The 27,245-nt window shown below is 35.9% G+C and overlaps 1 protein-coding gene across 11 annotated transcripts in view; it reads left to right on the plus strand.

The window, feature by feature from the left end:
* Positions 1-9,782: 9,782 nt before the first annotated feature.
* LOC106876922 (heat shock factor protein 1) overlaps positions 9,783-27,245 on the plus strand; it is a 115,550-nt gene continuing 98,087 nt past the window's right edge. For 4 of the 11 annotated variants that reach the window (XR_016241664.1, XR_016241667.1, XM_089351270.1 and 1 more), the window contains exon 1: positions 9,783-10,228. The gene's annotated coding sequence lies outside the window, so the exon portion shown is untranslated. The remainder of the gene's footprint in view (positions 10,229-27,245) is intronic. The other 7 variants (XR_016241663.1, XR_016241665.1, XM_089351268.1 and 4 more) reach the window with 2 other exon arrangements.

Raw genomic sequence — 27,245 nt, forward strand, 5'->3', positions numbered from 1 at the left:
GTTTCACTCATTTGACTGTGGCCGTGCTGGGGCACCTCCTTGAAGGGTTTTAGTTGAACAAATCAACCCCAGGACTTAATTTTTTATGCCTAGTATTTATTCTATCAGTCTCTTTTGCCAAATTGCTAAGTTACAGAGACATAAACACACTAACATTGATTGCCAAGCAGTGGTGAGGGACAGACACAATGACACACACACATAGATATATACACTCACACACATATATAAATTTATTAATTAGAGATTGATTAGAGAACAAACATCAAATTCAGGCAAATGACTTCATATGACCCCACGTTTCTATATATTTCATCATATACAAATAATACCATGGCCTTCAACATATAAAAGGAATACATATATAAGCACAGAAGATAAAAAATATATATGCACATATAAAAATACAAAATATATAGAAGGGCCTGTCAAGAAAAAGTATATACAAATCAACTAAAGTAGGTAGTCAAAATGATATACTAAAACATATCAATCGACTAAAAAAATTTTTTACCCCATGATTAAAAATATATCAAAATAGTTTGTTTTTAAAATGAAGCAATCCATGGTAGGTAAGAGAGTTCCAAAAAAGGGTAGGTCAAAAAACATGTCTGTGGCCATTTCAGGAGTTCACTGCCACAGCCTGATTGCAAGTTAAAGCACATCTTGGCAATGACTCCCTCATTAGGATGAACAGAACATTCTAGGAATTTCACAATCAAGTTGTTCACAAAACTCTCTTACCTACCATGGATTGCTTCATTTTAAAAAGGAACTTATTTTGATATATTTTTAATTGTGGGTTAAAAAAATTTTGAAGTGGATTGATGTTTTAGTAATTCATTTTGATTACCTATTTTAGTCGATTTGTATACACATTTTCTTGACATGCAGGCCATAATGGAAGCAAATAAACATTGGATAAATTGAACCTCTGTCATCAGAGTAGAAAATGATCCCCTTTAGTTTTTCTGTCATTTGTATTCTAAGTTTGATCTATCAGTATAAATATCTATATATTTATACTTAAATACTCATTGTCTGAAAGTCTTTGCTTTCTTTCTGTCTACTAGTGTACATATATATGTATTTTGTATATCCAGCCCGAGCTGTTATATTTAATTTGTTTATCCACATAATTACCTCTCTCACTCTCTCTCTATATATATACACACACACACACATATATATATATGTATATATATTGATTGCTAGCCACTAAATCTTTTTATTTTCTCTCTCTGCTTATTTCTGTGTTCCTCTTTGTTGAAGAGCGTAGGCTCAAAACGTAAAAGAATTTCTCCCTTCCCGAGCATTTGCGCCGTGAGGACCAAAGACTTGAGGTATTTCGTGTTGCAAGACAGTGTGTGAGAGAGAATCGTGATGTAGGAGAGAAATGTGTCCACATGGATGATGGTTTCTTTGCACTAAATATGACTGCAAAGAGAGAGGTTTGGAGACGCCACTATGAAAGGTTGCTCAATAAAGAGAATGAATGAGAGAAAGAGAATCTGCTGAATGTCAATCCAACAGACGGACCAGCTATCCGAGTTGACAGTACCATGGTAGATAAAGCAATTAAGAGTATGAAGACAGGGAAAGCCCCCAGCCCATCAGGAATCACTGCAGAGATGCTGAAAATATCTGGCAGTGTCAACTATAGCCTAATCACCCGTATAGTTAACCAGGTGATACACGAAGGAGTCGTACCCAATGACAACTACTACAAAGGTAAAGGTGATGCTTTAGATACAAATAATTATAGAGGTATAGGTAATGCAAGTCATGGAGAGGGTCATAGCCCAACTAATTAGGGAGAGAGTCAGTTTAGACGAGATGCAGTTTGGGTTCGTGCCAGGGAAAAGCACCACTGATGCTATATTTCTGGTAAGACAGCTGCAGGAGAAATACCTAGCCAAAGATAAGCCTCTGAAAATGTGCAGAGAACAACTTCTGCCACATTCCAGGGAGAAAAACTAGAAGTAGTTACTAGCTTCCATTACCTAGGTGACCAAGTCAGTAGCGGGGGAGGGTGCGCTGAAAGTGTAGCTGCTAGAATAAGAATAGCCTGGGCAAAGTTCAAAGAGTTCTTACTTCTGCTGGTGACAAAGGGCTTCTCACTCAGAGTAAAAGGCAGACTGTACGATGCATGTGTATGAACAGCCATGCTACATAGCAGTGAAACATGGGCCCTGACTGTTGAAGACATGCGTAAGCTCGCAAGGAATGAAGCCAGTATGCTCCAATGGATGTGTAATGTCAGTGTGCATACTCAACAAAGTGAAAGTACCTTGAGAGAAAAGTTGGACCTAAGAAGCATCAGTTGTGGTGTGCAAGAGGGATGATTGTGCTGGTATGGTCATGTGGCGAGAATGGATGAGGATAGCTGTGTGAAAAAGTTTCAGACTCTTGCAGTTGAGGGAATCTGTGGAAGAGGTAGACCCAGGGAGACCTGGGACGAGGTGGTGAAGCACGACCTTCGAACATTAAGCCTCACTGAGGCAATGACAAGTGACCGAGACCTTTGGAAATATGCTGTGCGTGAGAAAACCCGGCAAGCCAAGTGAGACCATAATCCGTGGCCTTTGCCAGGGGTGTAGCCAGCCCACTTATGCGTACCATTCCTTCATTGGACACTAATCTCTGCTTGCAAAGACCTGTTGAGGCAAGTGAAATTGAAATTGAATAGCACCCATGCCAACCTTACCTTCATTGGACACTAAACTCTGCTTGTGAAGACCTTTTGGGGCAAGTAAAATTGAAATCATAATTGAACCAAATTCGATGACTAACAGCACTGTTTGAGCGTGATCATTGCCAGAGCAGCTGTCTGGCTTCCGTGCCCGTGGCACGTAAATAGCACCATTTGAGCATGATCGTTACCAGTGTCACCTTACTGGCACTTGTGCTGGTGGCACGTGAAAAAAAACATTCGAGCAATAGAAGTAGGTAAGGCTGCTAGAGTGTAAGGGAAGAATGAGAGATGGATATAAATATAGGTTGGAGGTAGTCAGATGTGTATAGGAGGTGAACAGGAGTTGGGTGATTGATGGTAATTATGAGCAGGGTTAACAATAAGTATAAAGGATAGATGTTAGTTGGAAATAAACTCAGAGATGAGGGAGGTTGACTGGAACTACAGAAAGAATAAAATGAAATGGTCTCTAGTAATATATGTCATCATCTTTTAATGTCCATTTTCCATGGTGGCATGGATTGGACATTTTAAGAGGATCCAAAAAACCAGAGGACTGCATCAGGTTCATTCAAATGTTGGCTTTTGCATGGCTTCTTTGGCTGGATATCCATCCTAATGTCACCCACTTTACAAAGTGTGCTGGGTTCGTGTCACCAGCACTGTCAAAGTTTTCATGTAGCTCACAAAACTAAAATCCATTTCAACTGAGCTGGGGCTACAGTAAAAAAAGGTAGCTTTATGCTAGGAGACGAGAGGTTAAAGTATGAAAGAAGGGCCCAGAACTGAACAGGTTTCTTGCTGGAGAGAAGCTATCTGGCTACTTACATTATAGAGGAATGGGTAGGGTGGAGCTGGAAAGAGAGAATAATGATGATAAAGTGTTAGAGAAAACCCTGAAAGTACAAGGTCAGTAGAGACAGAACTGGAGATGAGGATAGTAGAGGTTGCAAGAGTGTATGGGAGAATGAGGGGTAAATATGATGAACAAAGGTTGAGATGTGGTTCATGATAACTAGAAAGAAGAATTGAGTTTACGATACCTTAGACTTATAGTACTACTTAAATTACTGGTAAGTTCTAGAAATTTCTATAAAGTTTTGGAAAGTTATTGAAAGTATAAGGAAATTCTATTAAACCCTTGGAGGTTCTAGGAAGTTTTAGAAAGTAGTAGGAAATTCTATTGAGTTCTAGGAAGTTCCAGGAAGTAGGGAAATTTTTTAGATATTTGAAAATGCATGAAAATTCTTTATCAGCTAACAATCCTGAGTCTGTTTGGAAATGTTCTGCAAAATATCATTATTGAGTTTACACTATTTAAATTAAATTACTGGAAAATGCTAGAAAATTCTCGGAAGCTTAATTTTTATCAGCTATTCAGCACCAAATTTATTTGGAAATAAATAGTTTCAAAATTACCAGTACCAAGTTCGCACACACACCGAGTTTGAAGATAAGGATAATAGTTGTATTGTTTCTTGTGCATTTTAGGCATGTACTGCCCAGGAACAGGAGAAAAAAAGACAAAAAAAATCGTTAACACTCCCTAGTATCGTGTTAGAAGTACATTTACTATCAAAATCAATGTAATGATACAGGGGAACACGACCGAAACTTAAAACTGGTTATCAGAAGCTGCCAAGCGCTGTAACCTGACACTGAATATCGATAATTATTATTTGGGCAAACATCTATCACCTTTCTGGGATATACAATTATGGATGGTGACATTCAAGCCCAACCTTTACCGTTTACTGTTACTTCTGAACCTGCTGGTCCATTGTCCTTTGTCAACCCGGTGTAATGCATGTGATCTATTACGTGTGCACGCTAAGAAAGTTTACCTCACTCAATAGAAAAAATAAAATGACTACTAACTGTTCCATTTGCAATGAAATAAGAACTAGATTTTATTTAAACGACATCTGATAAAAGCTACCTACACTTTCGAGAGATTCAATATTAATTTCTAGAGCTCTCTGACATTAACAAAAATTGTTGATGGCTACAGTCGATTTTTTTTTTTTTTGCATTTGCTTGTAGCGACATATCACACAACATCCGTTATTAATTGTATGTGCTAATTGTTTTATATTTTCAGTTGGATGAATACTGCTGCTTGATCTGAAATACAGTCATTCAGATCAAGCAGCAATATTCATTTTCCAAGAAAAACAAAAACAAAAAACACTTTTTTACAAGAAAATGAAATCGTGACTAGCTGTTGTTCTCCCTGCAGCACGGCAAAAATTGCTTCGGACACAAAAATTAAAAGTTGACTTATGGTAGCTAGCACTTCACAGTATTAGAACATTATGTGCAGCTACTCAGACAGACGTTCGTTCAGAAAAGGCGGTCCTCGAAATACGGATCTCAATCCCGACTTGTGTTGCTAACTGTGAAACAATACCCACGTCTAAGTAAACTTGAACCACACGTGGAAACTGAACTTTTTAGAGGCCAATCCTGAATATGTATTCGTCCACTACCCCAAAGTCGAGATGCTACACTACAGTATCTAGTCCAAGGCACGTTTCCGATTAACCTGACTGAATAAATAAAATCCACAGCCTCCCCGTTCCACTCTATACTCTAATATAACGAGACCCGAAAGGACTAATTCTACGTCTGCTACAGTCAAACTGTCAACTTACAGACCCCAGTCTACCTAGAACCATACACATGCTAGAAGAAACATCTAAACACTATCCACATCCTTTTAAGACTGAGTACTAATTCTTCAGAATGTGGAATTGTTTATGAAGATTACTTCATACTTTACTGTCTTATTCCATTACGTTGTTCTAACAGTACTCTTTATTATTTAGATCAACTCCGCATATTTAGTCATGTTGTTCTCAGCTTTGTTTATTATACCACGTAATTTATATATTTACGTGTTTACTATTTCATCCTCCTTGTTCGTATATTTGTTTGGTGTATGGTGATTGGTTCTCGTAAAACCGGTGAAACACGAAAACATTTCCCGTTGTTTGAATCACTGCAAATATTTCGAAACAACTTCTTAAAATGGGTGATGTTACAGCTATAAAAAAATATCAGGGATTGCTGTAACTATGTAGTATTGAAAATCAACCTTAATAAATCATTCCGCCTGAAATACTAAAATGGAATTTTGTTAATTAACAGCTGTAAACAAAAATTAATTCATGCCGAGTTTAGGTGTGACTTAATCTCGATTTTTGAATGCGTATTATTAGATTTGACAATATATTACTACTAAATTGTATCATAATACTACAAGAGTAGCATTATTGTAAAGAAAATCAATTTTTGTTGATGAATTTTCAAAGAATTTATATGCACATCTCAACACTACTAGTTGTGGGATGTGCAGCACTGCTATTTCGGAACTGTTACAAATATTTCGTAACAGGGAGCAGAAAAAGAAACTTAATTTGAATGCAATTTTCCTTCGTGATCTATTATAAAGATAGAATATAATATTAATATTTAAAACCTGGGTGATCTGCAACTCTCGTTTGACACAAAATATTCGGCAACACACACACACGCACATATATAACTAACTTTATTTTGCAATTTCTTATTGCATACTCCCTTATTAAATTCTTTTTACAATTAAGAGTTTGGTTATAATTTTATCCTGGATCCGATTTTAATTACAGTTTCAAGTTCTATAATAATGATGATGATGATGATAATTCAAGATGCTGAAAATATTACCAAATGTGTTTTGTGAAGCGTTGTTTATAAATTGTTTCGTAAACTGGTTATTGCTGGCTACTGTAAAGAGTGTAGTAGTTAGTAAAATGATAATGAAATTAATGAAAAATGTTTTAATGTTTAATATCTGACTATTGTTTTCACTGTTAAAGTTCAGATGACTGAAGTATCGATTCCATAGTGATTCTATGTAGCTTTACAAAAGTTCACAATCCGGCCAGAAAATGAATAACTTTTCTTTTTTTCAGTTTTCATCGTCAACATAATTTTTACTTCAAGTATGATATTTTGTTAATAATGTGACATGTTTTGAACAGTTTGTGTTGTGTGATTTAGCGATAAGCAATTTAATCACCTATTTCCTCCAATCTGCTTCTGCAAAACACGAAAATAATGTTGACAAACTTAGTGCATAACATGTGGCTGTGTGGTAAGAAGTTTGCTTCCCAACCACATGGTTCTGAGTTCAGTCCCCCTGCATAGCACATTGGGCAAGCATCCTCAACTATAACTCTAGGTTGACCAAAGCCTTATTGGAGAATTTGAGAGACAGAAAGTGAAAGAAGCTTGTGTATGTGTACACAAGGGTGGGCGGGGCAAAATAAGTTTTTATTGCGTTTTTGACTTTGAAACAAAATATGCCCTTTACAAATAACTATATCAGCTTAGCAAATGGCTTTCTCTCAATGCATTAAACACATTATAACATGATCTAATGACTATTCAGCATATGAAAAGACAAACTTGGCCGGGGCAAAATGAGTAAGACAAGATAATGTAAATTTGTTACTTCAGTTCCCCACAAAACAGACTCATACACATCAATTCCCGTCCTTAGATATCAGAAAGATAAGACATGTAAAAAGAAGTAAAAAGATGAATATCTAGGTCAAAGGAAAGAGGATCAGGGAAAAATGGCACATGATATGAAATTAACGAAACTTGACTAGATAAAAAACACTCAACATAAAATATTATCTATACTTTCTTCACGATATGCTGGAGTGCCCTTTACGTGATGTATATTTATTCACTATACTATTAGAGAGAGGACATTATTGAAATTAGAGATTACTCGTTTTAACCCAATTTTAGACATATTTTGAAACTTGAAAATTATCAAACTAAGCATTAATGTGGGATAAAATTGACTTGGGATCCAACCGAGAAAAGAATATTGTTTGATAAATACCAAAAACTATGTCGATATTTTATTAGCGACCTCAATTACAATCTGGTCAAAGTTGAGGAAAAATTTCTTGAAAAAAAAGTACCTGTCATCTGACTATGTTTCGGACTCTCTCAGCTTCAACAACATCTATGCTGACCAATTTTTACTCCTGAATATAATGTAACAATACAAAATGATGATACAATACTTGCAATGTAATGATATCAAACGAACAAGGAGAAAATTACCAGAGGTCAGATTACTCATTTTATCCTTCATACTAATTTTGCCCCACCACATACATTCTTTTATTTTACTTGTTTTTGTCATTAAAGGCATTTTAGTTCAAGAAATTGATCCCAAGACTTATTCTTTGTATGTCTAGTACTTATTCTATCGGTCTTTTTTGCCGAACTGCTAAGTTACGGGGATGTAAACACACTAGCATCGGTTGTCAAGTGATGGTGGGGAACACACACACACACATATATATATATACGACAAGCTTCTTTCAGTTTCCGTCCACCAAATCCACTCACAAGGCTTTGGTCGGCCCTAGTAGAAGACACTTGCCCAAGGTGCCACGCAGTGGGACTGAACCAGGAACTATGTGGTTGGGAAGCAAGTTTCTTACTACACACCCGTATACATGACTTTTTTTTTGCTCTTTATAAGATTTAGCAGAAGTAACAGAGTAAAGTCGAGATTTCGTGCGTTAACACTTATCAAACTACTTTTCTTGTTTGCATCACTAAATTTGTATGAAGGTGGGGCAAAATGAGTAACTTCTGATTTTTTCGTTATTCTTACTCTATATATTTCAAATTGTTGTTGTTGTTGAAGTTGAGAGAGTCCGAAACATAGTCAGATAGCAAGTCCTCTTTTTTCAAGAGATTTTTCCTTAATCGTGACCAGATTGTAATTAAGGTTACTAATAAAATATCTGGATAATTCGTCAACAGACAACTTACAGACGGACAATTGTTGGTATGGTGCAGTCATGTTGCCAGACAGCGTGTTTCAGCAGCACAACCTCCTCTAGGCACTTAATGTGGGTCTCCGTGTCGAGTCTGAGACCATGTGGGAATTATCTGTCGGTCTGGATAATTTTTGGTATTTAACGAACAATAATCTCTTCTCTGTTGGATTCCAGGTCAATTTTATCTCATATTAATGTCTAGTTTGATAATTTTCAAGTTTCAAAATATGTCTAAAATTGGGTTAAAATGAGTAATGTCCAAGTTACGGGGACGTAAATACACCATCAGTTGTCAAGCGATGGAAGGGGGAAAACAAATATATATATATATATATGGGCTTCTTTTAATTTCCGTCTACCAAATCCATTTGCAAGGCTTTGGTCGGCCCGAGGCCATAGTAGAAGATACTTTCCCATGGTGCCACAGTGGTACTGAACCCGAAACCATTGGATATTAAATTTTTTTTTTTTTTTTTTTTTGCATTTCTTATTTTTCTGATATCTAAGGATGAGAATTGATGTGTATGAGTTCGTTTTGTTGAGAATTGAAACAGCAAATTTACATTATCTTTTCTTATTCATTTTGCCCCAGCCAAATTTGTCTTTCATATGCTGAAAGAGAACGACGATAATTTTCTGAAATGGTGATCAGATTATGTTATAATGCTTTTTAATGCATTTAGGGAGGCCATTTGCTTAGCTAATATAATTTCTATAAGGTGGGTGAACATTTGTAAAGAGTATATTTTGTCTGAAAGTCAAAAATGCAGTAAAAACACCTCATTTCCCCCCAGCCCCTATATATATCATGGTAATATCTACTCTACAAAAAGTGTTGAGTAATCCTTCAGTTTAATGTAAAATTGTTTTTATTTTAACTTGACATAAAAACAAACATTAATATGTGCCTCTGTCCCTGACCACCACCACTTGACAACCGGTGTTGATTTGTTTATGTCCCCTTAATCTAGCGGTTCGGGTAAGGATCCAACAGAATAAGTACCAGCCTTTAAAAGTGAGTACTAGCGGTCGATTCGTTCGACTACAAACCTTTCAAGGTGGTACCCCAGCATGGCCGCAGACCAATGACTAAAAAAAAGTGAAAATAAAAAACCCCACTGTTGTAATATAAAGAAGTTGAACTCTAAGCTTTTTTTTTAAACTTACATCTTTATTGACCAATCAGCGACGTGTAGATATTTACTGCATACTTCCATGTTATGACATGCGCAGTACGTATAATGTCAGACATAAAAAGCTAAACATTGTATTTAGCCATTGTAAATTAATCTCAGTCATTATTATTTTTTTTTTCTTGTGTCAAAAAAAAAAAACACTTCAAGGAGTAACTGTATTTATACCAGCTTTACCAAATTGAAAGTAAGACCTACTGGTCCTGCTCCCAGTAATAAGGAATTTAACCACTTTGGAAAACACTATTTTACCTTTCAAAGTGTTAAATGGTATTGGAAATGTACCCAGCAAACGAAAATAATTCGGGGACTGTCCCTGCATTTCTATCCAAACTATGGACGTTAGTGGAAGATCGTGCCTACGATGACTTGATCAGTTGGGGAATGGTTAGTATGCTAACTTTTTCGTAACTTCTTTGCTGGTAATAGTTTCTATTCCTCGCCCTGTTCTTTTTATTTGTTTTGTTTCAGTGATTGCGTCTGTATTATATATACATACAAGCATGGCCGAACGATTTAAGAAGTTTGCTCGTTAAACATGAGGTCCTTAGCTCGATCTCGTTGCATGGCACCTTAGACAAGTGTCTTTTATCATAGCCTCGGGTCGACGCAAGCCTCGTGAGTGAGAGTGGATAGTCGGAAATTGTGTATTTGGTGTGTTATTATTTTTAAATCAAGACCCAATGTGCCATCGCGTCGATTTCTGCCCGAAAAAATTGCATTAAGAGCACACGAGCATGTAGATTTATCGAATTGGTAGTTCATTTGATCTAACAACTGAATATTTATTGTCGAAACTAACGAAAGATCCGTGTACTTTACATATACCTATATACATTTTATATATATATAATGTGTGTGTGCACACGCACACCGACACATGTAGAAGGATGGTGCTTTGGTTGCTTGGCTGATATTCTTGGCAATGATTATTTATTTATTGCTATTCGGATCAGTCTCTAATTTGGCTTGGTGTAGGCTTTTGCACAGCTCGTTCCTATTTCACAAACGTGGGTGCTGAGTTTCTTAAATCCGAGCAACTTCGCTCCTACACGTGACTCTGTTATGTATATTTACTTGTTTTGGTCAGTTAAAAAAGGAATCTGCTGTAGATATTTGGTTTCTGCTCGGCAACGTTTGATTTTTTTTTTCTTTTGCGTTTTACTTTGCTTTTAATTGAGATACCTGCTGTTCATCTAACCAGTCGTTTAAACATACAAACAGGTACCTCCCATTCGTTTGTTAGCCACATGGTGATCCATTACTGTTTTATGAGTGTTCGCTTGTGTGTGTATGTCAGTAGTAATTTGTAATTTACTCTTTACCGAAATAAGTTTCTGCCGATTACTTCGTTTATAGTATTTTCTCTTAGATTTTCAGTTCGGTTTTAAAATGATTTCGTTAAAACTAAAGACAAATTACAAGATGAAAAATTTTCTTTCAACAAATATTTAAATATTGAAAATTTTTTTTACAAAAACATATGAAGTGTAATTGTAACGATGAATTCTCAGAAGTCGTTTAGCTTGATGCTCTTATCTATAAATAACTCACATTTCAAATTGCCGTCATGTTATGATTTGTTTTCACTTGCCTCTTCTGGTTTTTCTTAATCGATAAAAACAAAAGTATGAGATACTTTAAATACGTTTTATCTTCTCTAGTTTGTAAGATTTTTGTTTAAACTGCATCCAAACAATTATTTTAATTCGTGGTTTTACTACTAACACATTAGCATTTTGTTTTTCTTCTCTACTTTACCAGTCATTATGAATCAATTATTTTTGCGGAGGAGAGGGTACAAATACATTTTAAAAGTTTCTAATGGACTTGATCGATGAGATCCATAAAAAGGAAAATTCTATAACTATTTGTTTCTTAGTATTTTGAATGAAAGCACTTGAAAATAGACAATTCTTAAGGAAAGTGCAGATGTTTGCAACTTATTAACTGGCCTAGATGCACACACACACACGTGTGTGCTTTGCAACTTATTAGCTAGCACACCTTTTTCTCTTTCTCCCCTTTCCCCCTCTCTCTCTCTATGTGTGTATGATGTATATACATATATATATATAAAATGAGGGGAAGATTTGTATATTTTCTTTTCAATTATATGCAAATTCTAGCTTTTAGGTAAACTTTTTTTTTACATCGTATCATCACAGAATGTGTTATAATGTCAAATTAATTCGAGAGACCCAATAGTAATAGTGGCCAGAGTTGATTGCAGTAACAATCGTCCAATCGTGTTATAACATGTGAAGGCCAGCTCTCATTGCCACAAGGCCAACTTCGCTTGCCAATTACTTCTGTCATCCACATCCATTCGATCTGCTAGAAACAGCAGCCAAATTTCTTTCACGTCATCACATCTTATTAAAGAAAGAGATTACTGAATGATGCAAGTTGTGGGTAAGCAACGTCTGAAAATATGTTGGAGTGGTCATTAATTGATTTGCTCATTTAGAACTCACCTGTAGCAACGTTTGCTATTTAGCAATCTGTCCTTAACCTCTATCTTTATCTATTTGCTCAGTTAAATTATTCAAGAAAACCTTTTGTCTTTTATTTGTTTTTGAATATGGAGTTGTCAGATGCCGTATTAAATAACATTGAAATCTGTTCTTTAATTTAGAAAATATATCGTTTATAGTCCTTCTATTAAAAAGGAAGGCGTGTGGATGAATATCTTTAAAGAATTGGCTTGTATTTAAAAACTTATCTCGTTACTTTTGTTCGTCAGCTCACTTCCTTGTCATGCTGATTGTAACGGATAACAAATTGACAAAGGTGTGAGATCTCAGCGATCGCTTAATATGCTGGAAGTAGCAACCTAAACGTCCTCAAACCGCCCTTACCGTCTTTAAATTGGGGAGAACATGTTGGATAATGTATTTTTTTGTCGAGGATTCTCAACTTGGGTGTCCATCGTATTGATAGTATATACTAGTAATTGATACATATATTTTTTCAACCTCTTTTTCCCCCCCAATCATTCGCCATGCTGGACCGCTGAAATCTACAAGTTTTTTTTTTCGTTTTCTCTTTGTTTATTTTCTCTTATTCCTTTCTGTTGAAGAGCATAGGTTCGAAATGTAAAAGACTTTTCCATGTTTCCCGAGCGTTAAACTAATACACTTGCTTGTTGTTCATACACCTGTCTTCGTCTTTCTATAAATCGCAACTACACACACATTGTTTGTTTATATATGTCTATATACTCTTTACTCTTTTACTTGTTTCAGTCATTTGACTGCGGCTATGCTGGAGCATCGCTTTTAAAGTCGAGCAAATCAACCCCAGAGCTTATTCTTTGTAAGCCTAGTACTTATTCTATCAGTTCTTTTGCCGAACCGCTAGGTTACGGGGACGTAAACACACTAGCATCGGTTGTCAAGCGATGTTGGGGGAGACAAACACACACACACACACACACATACATATATATATATATATCATCATCATCATCATCGTTTAACGTCCGCTTTCCATGCTAGCATGGGTTGGACGATTTGACTGAGGACTGGTGAAACCGGATGGCAACACCAGGCTCCAATCTAAATTTGGCAGAGTTTCTACAGCTGGATGCCCTTCCTAACGCCAACCACTCAGAGAGTGTAGTAGGTGCTTTTACGTGTCACCTGCACGAAGGCCAGTCAGGCAATACTAGCAACGGCCACGCTCGAAATGGTGTCTTTTATGTGCCACTCGCACAAGCCAGTCCAGGGGCACTGGCAACGATCTCGCTCGAAAATCCTACGGAAGCCAGTCAGGCGGTACTGGCAACGGCCACGCTCAAAATGGTGCATCTTATGTGCCACCCGCACAAGAGCCAGTCCAGGGGCACTGGCAACGATCTTACTTGGCTTGCCGGGTCTTCTCACGCACAGCACATTTCCAAAGGTCTCGGTCAGTAGTCATCGCCTCGGTGAGGCCCAATGTACGAAGGTCTTGCCTCACCACCTCAGCCCAGGTCTTCCTGGGCCTACCTCTTCCACGGGTTCCCTCAACTGTTAGGGTGTGGCACTTTTTCAGGCAGCTATCCTCATCCATTTTCACCACATGTCCATACCAGCGCAATCGTCTCTCTTGCACACCATAACTGATGCTTCTAATGTTCAGCTTTTCTCTCAAAATACTTACACTCTGACGGGTATTCACATTGACATTACACATCCAACGGAGCATACTGGCTTCCATATATATATATATATATATATATATACACATACGACGAGCTTCTAGTTTCCGTCTACCAAATCCACTCACAAGGCTTTGGTCGACCCGAGGCTATAGTAGAACACACTTGCCCAAGGTGCCACGCAGTGGGACTGAACCCGGGACCATGTGGTTGGTAAGCAAGGTACTTACCACACAGCCACTCATATATGTTTATATATGTATATATATATGTATATATATATGTATATATGTATATACATATGTATGTATATATGTATGTATACATATGTATGTATATACGTGAGGGTAATGATCTTTATCGTGAAATGATTACGTCTGGTGTCATCAGCTTGAAGGATATGTATGTGTATATATATATATATATATATAGTTCAAATGTACAGAAAAAAGGGGAAGACAGGTGAAGGAACAACAAGCAGGTGTATAACTTCAACATTCAGGATGGATGGAAAAGTCTTTGACGTTTCGTGCCTACACTCTTCGACTGAAAAGATTGAAAGGAAAAAATGGAGAGTGAACGAAAAAATGTGTAGATATTAACGGTTCAACCTGATTAAATGACCTAGACATATATGCATATAATACACACCACACACCTTTTGTTTCAGTCATTTGACTGCAGCCATGGTGGGGCATCACCTCGAAGAGTTTTAGTCAAACAAATCGATCCCAGGACTTATTTTTTTAAAGCCTAGTGCTTATTCTATAGGTCAAACTGTCCAACCCGTGGACAATTTGACCCGGAAGGAAGACATTAAATGATGATGATGTCTCTTTTGCCGAACTTTAAGTTACGGGGACGTAAACACACCAGCACCGAATGTTTAGCGGTGGTGGGATACAGACAGACAGACTCACACACACACACACACAACTGGCTTCTTTCAGTTTCCGTCTACCAAATCCACTCAAGACTTTGGTCTACCCGACGCTGTAGTAGAAGACTCTTGCCCAAGGTGTCACACAGTGGAACTGAGCCTAGAACTATGCGGTTGGGAAGCAAGCTTCTTTCCACTCACACACATACATGCGAATATAAATGGCATATTAATTAGGTGGTTCCTAATGAGAAGAGAAAGTAGGGTTTACATCCATATAAATCTTTCTTCACCATGGTTGGACAAATTTACAGAAGTTCAAAACTTGGAATCCTATGTTTTCATTCGAGTTTATCTACTCCCTTTTCATTTTTCTCAACCACTCCCTTCCTCGGGGGGGGCGGGGAAGTGGTTGTAATTGCCCCACACACTTCTGTATGAGAAACACTGATTTCGGCTCAAGTCGTTTCGGTCTGATTACCCCCTCTTTCTTATAGGAAGGATTTGAATATCGAAAGCGATTTCAACGGGATCTCATTGCTGATTTAGCGAGGTGAATGACCGCTCCAGTGGTTTCCCTGTCCGTTAAAGATCAGCTGTCTAGATCTTGTACACTTTTGATACAACGCTTCCTCTGTAAAAGGGCTTTTGTCCGCCTTCTTTTTTTTAGTTTTGATAAAGCAAGAGTTTATTTTTAAACAGTTAAATTAACTGATGATTACTTTTCCTTCTATTATCAACTATCGATAATGACACACAAGTCTACCTGATCTTGTATTCATATCGTGAATGCATACTATCTTAACACTATTTTGCATTGAAGTAGCATTGCGTAATCAGACAATTTCCAACAGTATAGGGCTATGTTGTGTTGTGTGTGAATGTATGTATGTATGCATGTATGTATATTTGTAATGTACATATATGTGTATTATCTCGCCCACTTGATTTTATTTTTGACACAAGTGTAGATGACTGATAATTTATCATATTTCTTAACAAGACAAGATGACCGGAATTTTTATATTAGTTATAGTTGAAAATGTTAAATTTTGTTCACAAATGTCAAGGTGAAAGTTACGCGATAAAATTTGATATAAATAAAAATCTTCACAGAGGTCTGTCTGTACCAGTGTAAAAATTTGTCAGAAAAATATGTGAATTATCTTTCCTGTTAAATCCTGATCAATCTAGTTTTAAACAATTGTTTTGTTTTTGCTCAGGTTTCAACTGTTTATTGTTTCAATTTGTTTATTGTAAATAAATATAAGTGTAGACAGAATAAAGTAATTGTTTGATAATTTTGTTATAGTTTTAGTGTTCTTTTTCTCCTCGTCCTGTTTTTGGAAAGTGATTATTTTATATATGTTTCTGAGTAAATCATTTTGTATATTGCCTTTGTGTGTGATTCTTATTGTTTACTAGTTACTCCTGGCCACTGTACAAATTGTACTCAACTAAAATGGGTTTATGAGACACGATGAAGTAGTGTAGGTCCGTGTGTGTGTGTTAATAGCCCTCAAAAGTTAGTGTGACTTTAGGACTGAGAGTTTCGTGCGTTGGCACTTATCAGTAAGTGTCAACACGCGAAACTCTCTAATACCGATCATTAATAATAATAATAATAATAAAAACACGCACATATATACACACTTATTTTGAGTTTTATTTTTCCTGTTTTCATCACCAAACACACGCACATATATGCCTTGTGTTATTAACAAAAATTATTTAAAAATACATTTGTAAATTCACTTTTTTTTTGTGTGACAATTATTGAATAGTTCAGCCAAGTATACGTTTTAAATTTTTGTTTGTAAACAGCTGGACTGTATTTACCGTCCATGTTGCTTGCAGTAAAAAAATTTTTTAGGCTTGTTCATTGACACTTAACTAGCATTCACGTCTATCTTTTTTGTTCCTTAAATATGTTATTTTAATAATACCATTTAGACGTGAATACAAATGAAATATTTCAGTGTAAGTTAAATTGACTTATAACTGGATTTAAAATATATTTCCACGTCACTAATGGCTTTCAAATTTGGTTTTCGTGTTGGATGCCATTAAGTACTTCCGTATTTTTCAGCTAAGTTATTTTTTATCCGTTTGCATCAGATAGTTTGCAAGATACCAGATGTTATGACATAATAATATTATTACGACATAGTAAGTGCACTCACTGAGTGAGAGCAGCAATTAGCTTTCTTCTGCGATTGTTTACCAACATTGCTCGCGTTCTCTTGTTTGTTTTGATTAGGCTTTACTTAAATATTGATTTTTATTAACGTTAGCATTTCATCTTAACAAAAGCCTACGTAATGCTAAATAATTTCAGATACTGAGTGTGGAAATGGTATTTTAAAATACATAAAGTAGGAAGGAATTCTGTCGTTAGCTGTAATTATAACAGTAGTGGACAGCAAATACTTTTTATGGGCAATTTGATTTTATATATATTTTTAATCGAAATCTTTTAATTGACAATAAACCTATTTGTTAAATACTGTTAAATAAATAAATGTAAAAATATATGTTATTTTAAGCAAATATTTATGTGTAAATTTCATAAGCGTTTATAAGGGGCTGAAATATAAAGGGGTCCGCAAGTCAAAAAGTTTGAAAACCCCTGGTCTACAAGACAACACATGAACACACACACGAGCTTATTCAAAGCATTGTTCAGTTGGGGGTAGTAACAGAAGATAAGTATTAAACAGTGGCACTGAACCCAAAACTATTGTGTGTAGTGTGTGCGCGTGCGCATTTGATAAATTTAACAACACTCTTGCTTGAAAATTCTGATATAAGAGTTTATTAGTTTCTGATTTTGTCAGTTTGGGACTACAAAGAAAGATGTGTTGTTTAAACTTAAAGAAAAATAGCAAATAACTGTTTTTAATATGATTATTTGGAAATTTAGTAGTTACTAATACAGACCATCATTATCATTTTAACATTCACTTTGCCATGTATGTGTCGGATGAATTTGTTGAGGTGGATTCTCTATGGCTGGATGCTCTTCCTGTATTCAACCATCACCTATTTCCAAGTAAGGTAATATTTCCCCATGACCAGACATATACAGAAGATTGGAAGCAAAGGAGATTGCTTGCATGGCACAACTTACCACACAGCCTTGCCTGATCAATGTCACATTGTATTTTTCATATTTTAAAGGCAAGGTCTGTGTTGCTATTTCTTTGCAATTTTAAGCAACCCTTTATTTTATGTGACCCTTTGTCATTTAGATAACTTTGTCAAATGTACATCATTTTGAATTAATCTTGGATTATCTTGTACCTTTGACATTTTGATGATATGATTATATATTTTTAGAATGATATTGTAAGATGGGTATGAGAAGCTAGATCTGACCAGTTTGGACATAAAACTGGTGGAATATTTGAGCTGGATAAGGCCAGTTTAAACGCCAGAGGGTTAAAACAAGGCTCTTGTTTAAATGCCAAGTGGGATAGTTTATTTCACTGCATTTAATTTTTTATATGGCTTAAAATCAAACATATTAAAATCATTGATTCACATGATGGTTTTAGATTTGTGTTTCAATACAATAGTGAAATTGTTGATAAATTTTATTACTTGTTTCACTCCAGGAGCATTTTGGACACAGATATTCTCTCTTCTTTTTGAGGTGTAATATTCCATGTGTTACAACTTTAATCAGGGAAGGTTTAATTGTAGAGCCGATCAATATCAAAAAGATATATTCCCATTGATAGGTTAGTCTTTAAGATCTCATTGAAAAGGTTATTATCTTTGATAAAACATTCCTCAGGGCTTTTGACTTGACACTGACTCCAAGTTAATAAATATTAATTCTACTTATTGCTCCTTTTATTCTTCACTGTGTGGTATACATCAATGTGGTAGTAACTTATCATCATTGAATGTCTGCTTTCCATGCTGGCATGGGTTGGATGGCCTGGCAAGGCCAGTTCCATAGTGTTTGTATTGGCTTTGTTTCTATGGCTAGGTGCCCTTCCTAATGCCAACCACTTTATAGAATGTATTAGGTATTTTTTATGTGACACCAGCACCCATAACAATGCTTTTTATGTGGCACCTTGGTTTTAGGATCTCAATTCTGTTGTGGTGGGTGGGTCTTCTTGAGTACAGCATACAACACAATTTCAGTGATGGAGGTGTTTGTTTTCAAAGATAATTATGAGCACTACATATCATCTCTATAGATTTAAGGCTTTAGAATTTTGCAAAGTCATCCTTTTGTCACTTGGATGGACAGTCATTTAATTCACCAAGCATGAAAGAGGAGAACTTAGTATGAATGACTTTGGAGTAGCTTTTATAGTAGACTAGACTAGATTATGAAGTAAGTAGAGAGAGTCACTGCTGATGTGTGTTGTCTAGACATGTGAAAACGTTCATTGATTAGTTTTAATGATTATAAAACATCCAACTACTACAGGTCTGAAGTTAATGTTTAGTTCTTTTGGAGGGGTAATTGTATAGTTATCATTTTGATTTGTGTAAAGGGAATCAGAAGATTTATTCTGGGAAATTTTTAAATGGCATATGGGACACACTTGCATACAGTACCTTTTAAACCTTTAGCATTTAAACCAGCCATATCCTGCCCAAATATTCTACCTGTTGTATGTTCAAACTGGCCAGATCCAGCCTCTCACATTCACCCTGGCAATGTCATTCTAAAAATTGACGACCACTTCATCAAAATCTTGAAGCTATGAGTTAATGCATGATTAATTCAAAATAATGTGAATAAATAGGCATTACATTTGACAGAGTAACCTGAATGCTTAAGAATTAAACTAGTGTTGATCATAGTAGAATTGTAGTAATTCTAAGATAATGTATAATTTTTTTTTTAATGTCCCACATTACAGCTGAAATGGTGGAGCATGATTCACTCTCCCCACCTTTTTTTTAATTTCGTTATTTAGTATTGTTTTACGTGAAAGTGATAAACCTTGGGTAATGAAATCTGCTTAAAGAAACCAAGGAGATAATGCTACAAATTTTTATAGCACCAATAATGATACCAACTGCTTTTTGATGGGATTCCTTTTTAATGGCCAAAAGGATACTTTCTGTTTCATGTATCTCTCTTTATAACAAAAGCAATAAAAGCCTTTCAATAAGAATGCAGCTTTTACATTCAACTACTACCTTTTCTCTATTTGGAGTTTCTCATTAATAGGGAATCAAATCTATAATCTCACCTTGATGATAGCTAGTGATTTTGATAGTCACATCGTGAAACTCCATTTTGAGTTGGTATGCTGGTGTACAAGAAACATGTGACCATGTACAAGCAGGCAATAGGAAACATATTTGTTTGCTAAAAGTGGTAAATGTATTCCATTACTTTGAGGACCTTATTAATGATGGAAGTGGTAGTATAAGACCTAGAGTATCAAAGAGGTGAATGAAGTGTTGTTTATTTTGGCAATAAACGTTTTCTTTTTCTTTCCTTTTATGTTGAAAGCTGTGATACTGCATATTAATGAGGCAAGGTCACTGAATGAGGAAGGTTTGTGGAGATCGGATAGAAATTAGTTAAATATGATCTCATTAGGTATGTACTGGTAATTTATATGAAAGGCTGAGAGCATCAACAAGTCAAGAACATGTTTGCAGACAAAATGACTGCCTGTAAGGCAATATGATCTCAATGTATAATGAATGCTGGGTGAAAATGTGCCATGTAATAAAAAGACTTGAGAAGTATGAAGTTGATCTTAATATGTCGAAGCTCACAGGTGAAATAATGAATGATTAACAAGCTTAATATACTGTACAGTAGATCCAAGCAACTCAAACCAGTGTAACAAAAATATATATGATAATGATGGTAATAGATACTGTGAAAGGGTGGTTTTGGTGGTTACATCAAACCAAAATAGCCATCTATCCATCTTATTTGCCCACTATTCATGGGATATCTTGTCATTGGGATGGAGTCCTCAAGCATCTCCTCCATAGGGTCCTCCCAGAAACATCCATTGTTAGACTTTCTGGCTGGATTCCCAAGTGTGACCCAGTGAGATCGTGTTTTTGGCTTACCCCTAGGTCTCCTGCCAGTTGGCTTGAAGGATCCATCTTACAATTCTTTCTTGCAATATAAAAAGAGTGAACCCAAACTGCAAATGTTGGAATAGATTTTATTTTTTCTGAATGAAAATTGTAGTTCAAATGAGTCATCAACACACACATGATAATTTAAGAGCATGTAATAGACAACCAAAGCAATGTATGTCAGTAACATAGACAAATATCTGTCTTCCTTACAGGTTTTGCATGTTACTGGTGAAATTACAATTATTTTTGATAGCAATTGACTTAGTTAATATTTCTGTAACATTTATATATGTTATTGATATGTATCAGACTTCACTAGGCTAGTATTTTAGTCGCAGTCACTTGTCTTTGTTTTAAGCATTTTGTCTTCAAATTTGTCACTAAAACCTATTATTTTGATATGAAAGATAATAATATGTGAGAGAAATTAACATTTTCATTTTCATGGCTAAGGGACAATGACCTCATACAAAATCTCCATTCTTTGCCATACACAGGTCTTCTGCCCCCCCCCCCCCCCAAGGATCTTCTCTATTCACTCCAACTTCACTGCAACTTCATCTTTGTTACTTGTGAGCCCATCCCTTGAGAATGTGGGCACAGAAGTCATGGGCCCTGATAATGTGGCCAAAATATTACAGTTTCCATTGTGATATTGTCATCAGAGTTTGGTTTACTCCCATCTCCTCCAGAACTGAATTGCTCATTGTACAGGCCATCCAACTGATCCCTTTTGCTTGTCTGTAGATCAGGGTTCTTAGAAGTTTCTGCTTGGTACTTTTGCTGACTCAATACAGTCTCTCCATATTGTATTGAGTGACCTTGGGGTTGATCTTTCTGTGCCAAATTTTGCTCTGATTTCCTGATTACAGACTGGTTGTTAACAGTGGAGCTCAGCTATTTGAATCATCACCATTTTGATGGTCACATTGTGAAACTCCATTTTGAGTTGGTGTGCTGGTGTACAAGAAACATGTGACCATGTACAAGCAGGCAGTAGGAAACATATGGTTCCTGCTGTCGATTGCTCTGGTTCCCTAGCAGCTGCTATGAAGAAAATTTAACTGCTATTTTTAGCTTATTGAGTAACTGTCTCAAGGCTTGCTCGTTGACTCATCAATAAGTATAGAACTGCACTGATGCAACTGTATACAGTTTGTACTTACAAACACTTCTAAGAGTTGCAACAGTTCATTCTATCAACACCATCCATCACTAAATTTGAAGCCTGCCTTAGAAGAATTCATATTGATAAATATTTCTTAGAAGAGTTCATATTGATAAATATTTCTTACAAGATAATGCAAGATGCCACAAACTTCTCAATTTTGTTCCTGAAATTGAGGTTCTTGACTTTGCTGTTTTTTTCTTCTTTTTTTTTTCTTAGATGCTGTTTTACAGCAACTTAAAGAGTGCTGTCAGTAAGGTGAGAGTTAGCAACAAATTTAGTGTGCAGATAGTTCACCATGGTTTGACTCTCAGTCCTCTAGGCTATAATAGAGGAATCTAAGGCTCGTTGTCCATGGAGACTATGCCAATGACTTTGTTCTTATAACTGAAGCTTTAAGTGTGGAAGCAAAACCTGGAATTTTTGCTTAAATTCATTAAAGTTAGCTTAGCAAAGATCTTGCAAAAACTTACAAAAAACATTAAAGTTAACTTAGCAAAGATCAAAGTTCTCTCCTTTTACAAAAAATGGCCCTGGTTGCTATGTAGAAAACGTATAGGTAGACATTTCCTATGGTATACCCAGTGCAAACTATGGACACATAAGAGGTACCATTGGAATCACAGGAAGGTTAGCAGAGAAAGCAGACTTTGCATGTAGCAAATGCATAGGATGAATAAACACCAAGAACACATGAGAAATAGATTTTCTTGAATGTCTTAGAGCAGGGGTTTTCAAACTTTTTTGACTTGCGGACCCCTTTATATTTCAGGCTTTACCTTATAAACGCTTATGAAATTTATACATAAATATTTGCTTAAAATAGCATATATTTTTACATTTATTTATTTAACAGTATTTAACAAATAGGTTTATTGTCAATTAAAAGATTTCGATTAAAAAACATAAAATCAAATTGCCCTGTCCACGGACCCCCTGTCTTGTCCTTGCGGACCCCCTGTGGTCCTCGGACCACAGTTTGAAAACCCCTGTCTTAGAGGACTCTGAGAGGTAGTTGATAGTTTCTGTTGCCCAGATGATCTAATTAGCAGTGAAGGAGGATGTTCTAAAAGTTTTAGTTACTAGTATAAGAACTGGTTGGAGAAAGTTCAGTGTGCTATTACCTCTGTTGGTAACAAAAGGTCTCCCTCTCAAAGTGAAAGGCAGATCATATGATACTCCTAAACAAACAGCAATACTACATCCTTTCGTATATGTCATCAATGCTCCTCTGCCTTTGTCCATCATTCACTGTATCCATACCTCTGACTGCATCTCTGTCAATATGTGGTCCTCTTTCTTCTTCCACACTCACATCATCTCCTTTTTCATTTATCTATGGGTTTTAAACTGCTTTTTGTACAGCCAGTTATCATCTCCTCCCTGATCTACTCCTATTTCTTTCATCTCCCCCCCCCCCTTAAACTGATACTTACCATTAATCACATCACCACCCTTGTTCACTGTTCCCTGCATTCACCTCTTATCCTCATCTTTAACCATGTCACTCTCCTTTTACACTCTTCTCAATCCTCTGTCCATATTCTTATATTCATCTTGTACCTTGAAGGATAGCAGATATGAGTGGGTGTGAAGGATGAGAGTATGCCCTGATACCTTGTCACTACCATCTTTTATCCCTCTTTCCAGCTGGCGTATCCATGTTTCTCATTTAGAGCAAGCCACTAGTTTCTCTATTGTACTTTAGCCTCCTAACACTTAGCATAAAGCCACTTCTCTCTCTCTACTTCACTCTCAATCATTTGCGGTGTAGAGGGGGGGGGGCTTGTGAGTTACTAGTGGCCTTACTAATACCAGTACACTTTGTAAAGTGGTTGGTGTTAGGAAACACATCTAGCCATAGAAACCATGCCACATATCATGTAGACATTCTCTTGTTTTCTGCATATGTATATATGTATATATATATATATATATATATATATATATATATATATATATAATACAAATGATATGTGAGCATATGCATATATATGTACATACCTACATCTACATGTATATATAGATGCATATCCGGGTACAGGACGTCAAAAAAACGTGGAGAAAAAAAGGAATGGGAACATAAACAAAGCACAAAAAAACGAACTCTTTTTGCGGACAACAGAATGAACACATAGGAAAACAGACAAGCCACATATGGAACTTTTCCTTCATCAGCTGCCTCAATTCTAAACTAGGCACACGAGATCGTTGGTTATGGTTTGAGGGATACATAGCAGTTATTTCTATCAGATTTAGCTTCCTGATACAATGCTGTCCTTAATTATTCATTCCTATGAAGGGTCTACAAGCCATGGCTATCTTTTTCTTTCTTGCAGGAATAAATTATTAAATTACAGTTCACTGTGAACCATCAGTAGAATTGTGTAATACTCCCACCACTATAATATGTGTGTGTGTGTGTAGAAATGAAACAAATTTTTGAAAACTTTTTGTGAGTACTATCGCAATGCTCTAATTTAAAACGTAAATCAGAAAAATATTTTTGTACTAAATGTCAAAAATGAGAAGATTATGACTGGTTAGGTGCCTTGAAAATGAGAAAGAAGGTGGGGGAAAATCGAACTTTTGAAAAATTAGTGTTGCAGGTTTGTTATCTCCTGTGTTTAAAAGATAATTTTGAAAAATGTTTGGGAAACGAGTCAAAAGAAGTCACCCCATGCTATGGGGTGAGGTTGCATTTCACACAACTCTACTGTACTACATGGTTTGTTTTTGTTCTTTCTTCTTTGTCCATATGTCATGGCATAGTGTGTTTTTTTTCCTGTTTGACAACTTCATGACAGTGCAATAAAATTTCTTATAATGATCACTTTCTTATCTTTTTTCCTGCTTTCCACGGTTACAAATACCAGCTAATGTTGACTCTTTAAATGGCTGGAATTGAGGCAAAAATGTGAGAAGCTGAAACTCAGAACTGTTTTAACCTGTGTCACTCTATGACCATAGACTGACCTTTTTGAGGTCTTAAGAAACTTAAAAAAAGATTAGAGAAAAAAGTGAAGAAAGCAAGATGCAACCAGAAACAGCCACACTCTTTGCTGACTCTTTTGTGTCATCCTTGTTCCCACCTGTTTCACACAATGATTATTCTTCTCAGTCATCAACACCATCAACATGGAGGAATCAGTCAAGAGAAAAACTGAAATTCTCAAATATAAGAAATGATCACCACTGATACACACCCTCATACACACATGGCTGTGTAATTTAGAAGTTCATTTCACAACTATGTGGTTTCAGGTTCAGTCCCTCTACAGGGCACTCTGGGCAAATGTCTTCAAATTAGCTCTGGGTTGATCGGTACCTTTGGAATGAATTTCGTTGGTAGAAACTAAATAAAAGCCTGTTGAATACATATATGTATATACACACATATATATGTGTGTGTGTGAATATTAATATTTCATAGTTTTGTTGTCGTCTCAGCAAAATGGTGATAGGTTTACTTTCGTTGTTAACATTATGACCAGTCACTATGCTTATGAAGACCTGTAGAGTAAAGATAATCTCTTATTTGAAAAGCTGTTGTGGGTTGGTGATAAGAAGAGCTTCTGGTTGTAAAATCATAACTCATATAGATCCCCATCCAACTAATATGGAGAAAATAGACATTGAAAGAACAGATGAATGAATCTCATCTCACTCTCATATTTCCCTAGGATTTGTTATATACCTCTCTCTGTCTATATATATATATATATATATATATATATATATATATATATATATGTATATATGCAGATCTGGTGAAGTGCCATTCTAATGTCTATAATTGCAAGCATTACATAAATTCAAATTTTGTGTAAACTGGCAAGTAGAGTTAGTACAGAAACAATTGTAACAAATCATTAAAGATGTGCTAAAGTATTTCTTTGTCTTATTATTTAGATTATATATATATATATATATATATATATATAAAGCTCTCATTATTTATATGACCACTTTTTTTTCCCAGTGAGAGATAATGGAAGTTTGAAAAGAGAGATTCGTTAAGTGAGAGTGAGTCGCATACTAGCAGATAAGAAGAAATGAATGTGGATGACTTGAAGAGAGAAACTGAAATTATTAAAGAGGGACTGAAGTAGGAGGAAAACAGTTTGACCTTACACAAAGTTAATGTATTGTGATAGCATGTTTTAGAATGAAGAGCATTTTAGTTTGTTTGAAGCATTGTCATACAGAAGTTCAATAACAAATAATGAAGAGGAGCTTCTAACAATGCAGAAAGGGCAGGTTGAGTGACCTTTACATATTTCGGGCACAAAGGCTCACCATCAGAAGTGAGTAGTTTAGAAATGTAAGTTTATGTAGATCCTGCCATTTTGACTGCTGAACAGGAAGTGACCCTGCTTTCTCCAGCAAATCTGATAGCAGCAGTTCCTCAAAATTGGCTATTGGTTGTAGAGGTTATAGTGGAGGTGGTGGTGGATGACTAGCTGTAGGTTAGCAGCAGTTTTAGTGAAGATAACTGTCTACTTTGGTATTGGTGGTGGCAGTAGTCAATGATGATGTTGGTTGTACATGTGGCTGTAGTTGGTGATAAGGTGTTGCCAGGTAATGGTAGCACTTATTGAATGTTTTTTCACCACCCATTAACACTCCTTTTCAACTTCCTGTGTTTCTGTTTTCCCTTACTGCTACTCTTTTTCAACTTCCTGTGTTTTTTCTTTGTCCTTTTTCAACATTCTGGAATTTTTCTTCTCTTTTTTTTTTAACAGGAAAGTGAGATTTGGCTGTTATTTCTCACAATAAGTTCTATACAAAACTTCTCTGTGAGAGTACTTTGAAATATAGTAAAAAGTTCAACCAAGTATTTTGGAAATTCTCTTATTTCTGTTATTATTATGTTCTACAGGGCAGTCAGCTGGCTGAATCATTAGTATGTTGGACAAAATGCTTAAGGGCAATTTTCTTCAATGGCTCTTTGTTTTTGAGTTGAGATACTGCTGTGGTCAACTTTGTATACTAACAAGAGTTGGTAAAGTTCTAGTATCAGTCAAGTACTGGGGTCAGTGTAATCGACTTACTCCCTCCTCTATAAGATTACTAGACTTGTGCCAAAATTTGAAACCACTATTATTGTGTTCAATTAGCACTATTTTGATTATCACTACGTTTTCATGGACTGAATTAACTGTGCTAATTGGTATTTTGCTGTACTGTATTGCAATTAGTCTAGCACTTTTCCAATTTTGC

This window comes from Octopus bimaculoides, chromosome 4, assembly GCF_046866305.1.
Source record: "Octopus bimaculoides isolate indiv1 chromosome 4, ASM4686630v1, whole genome shotgun sequence".
NCBI lineage: Eukaryota > Metazoa > Mollusca > Cephalopoda > Octopoda > Octopodidae > Octopus > Octopus bimaculoides.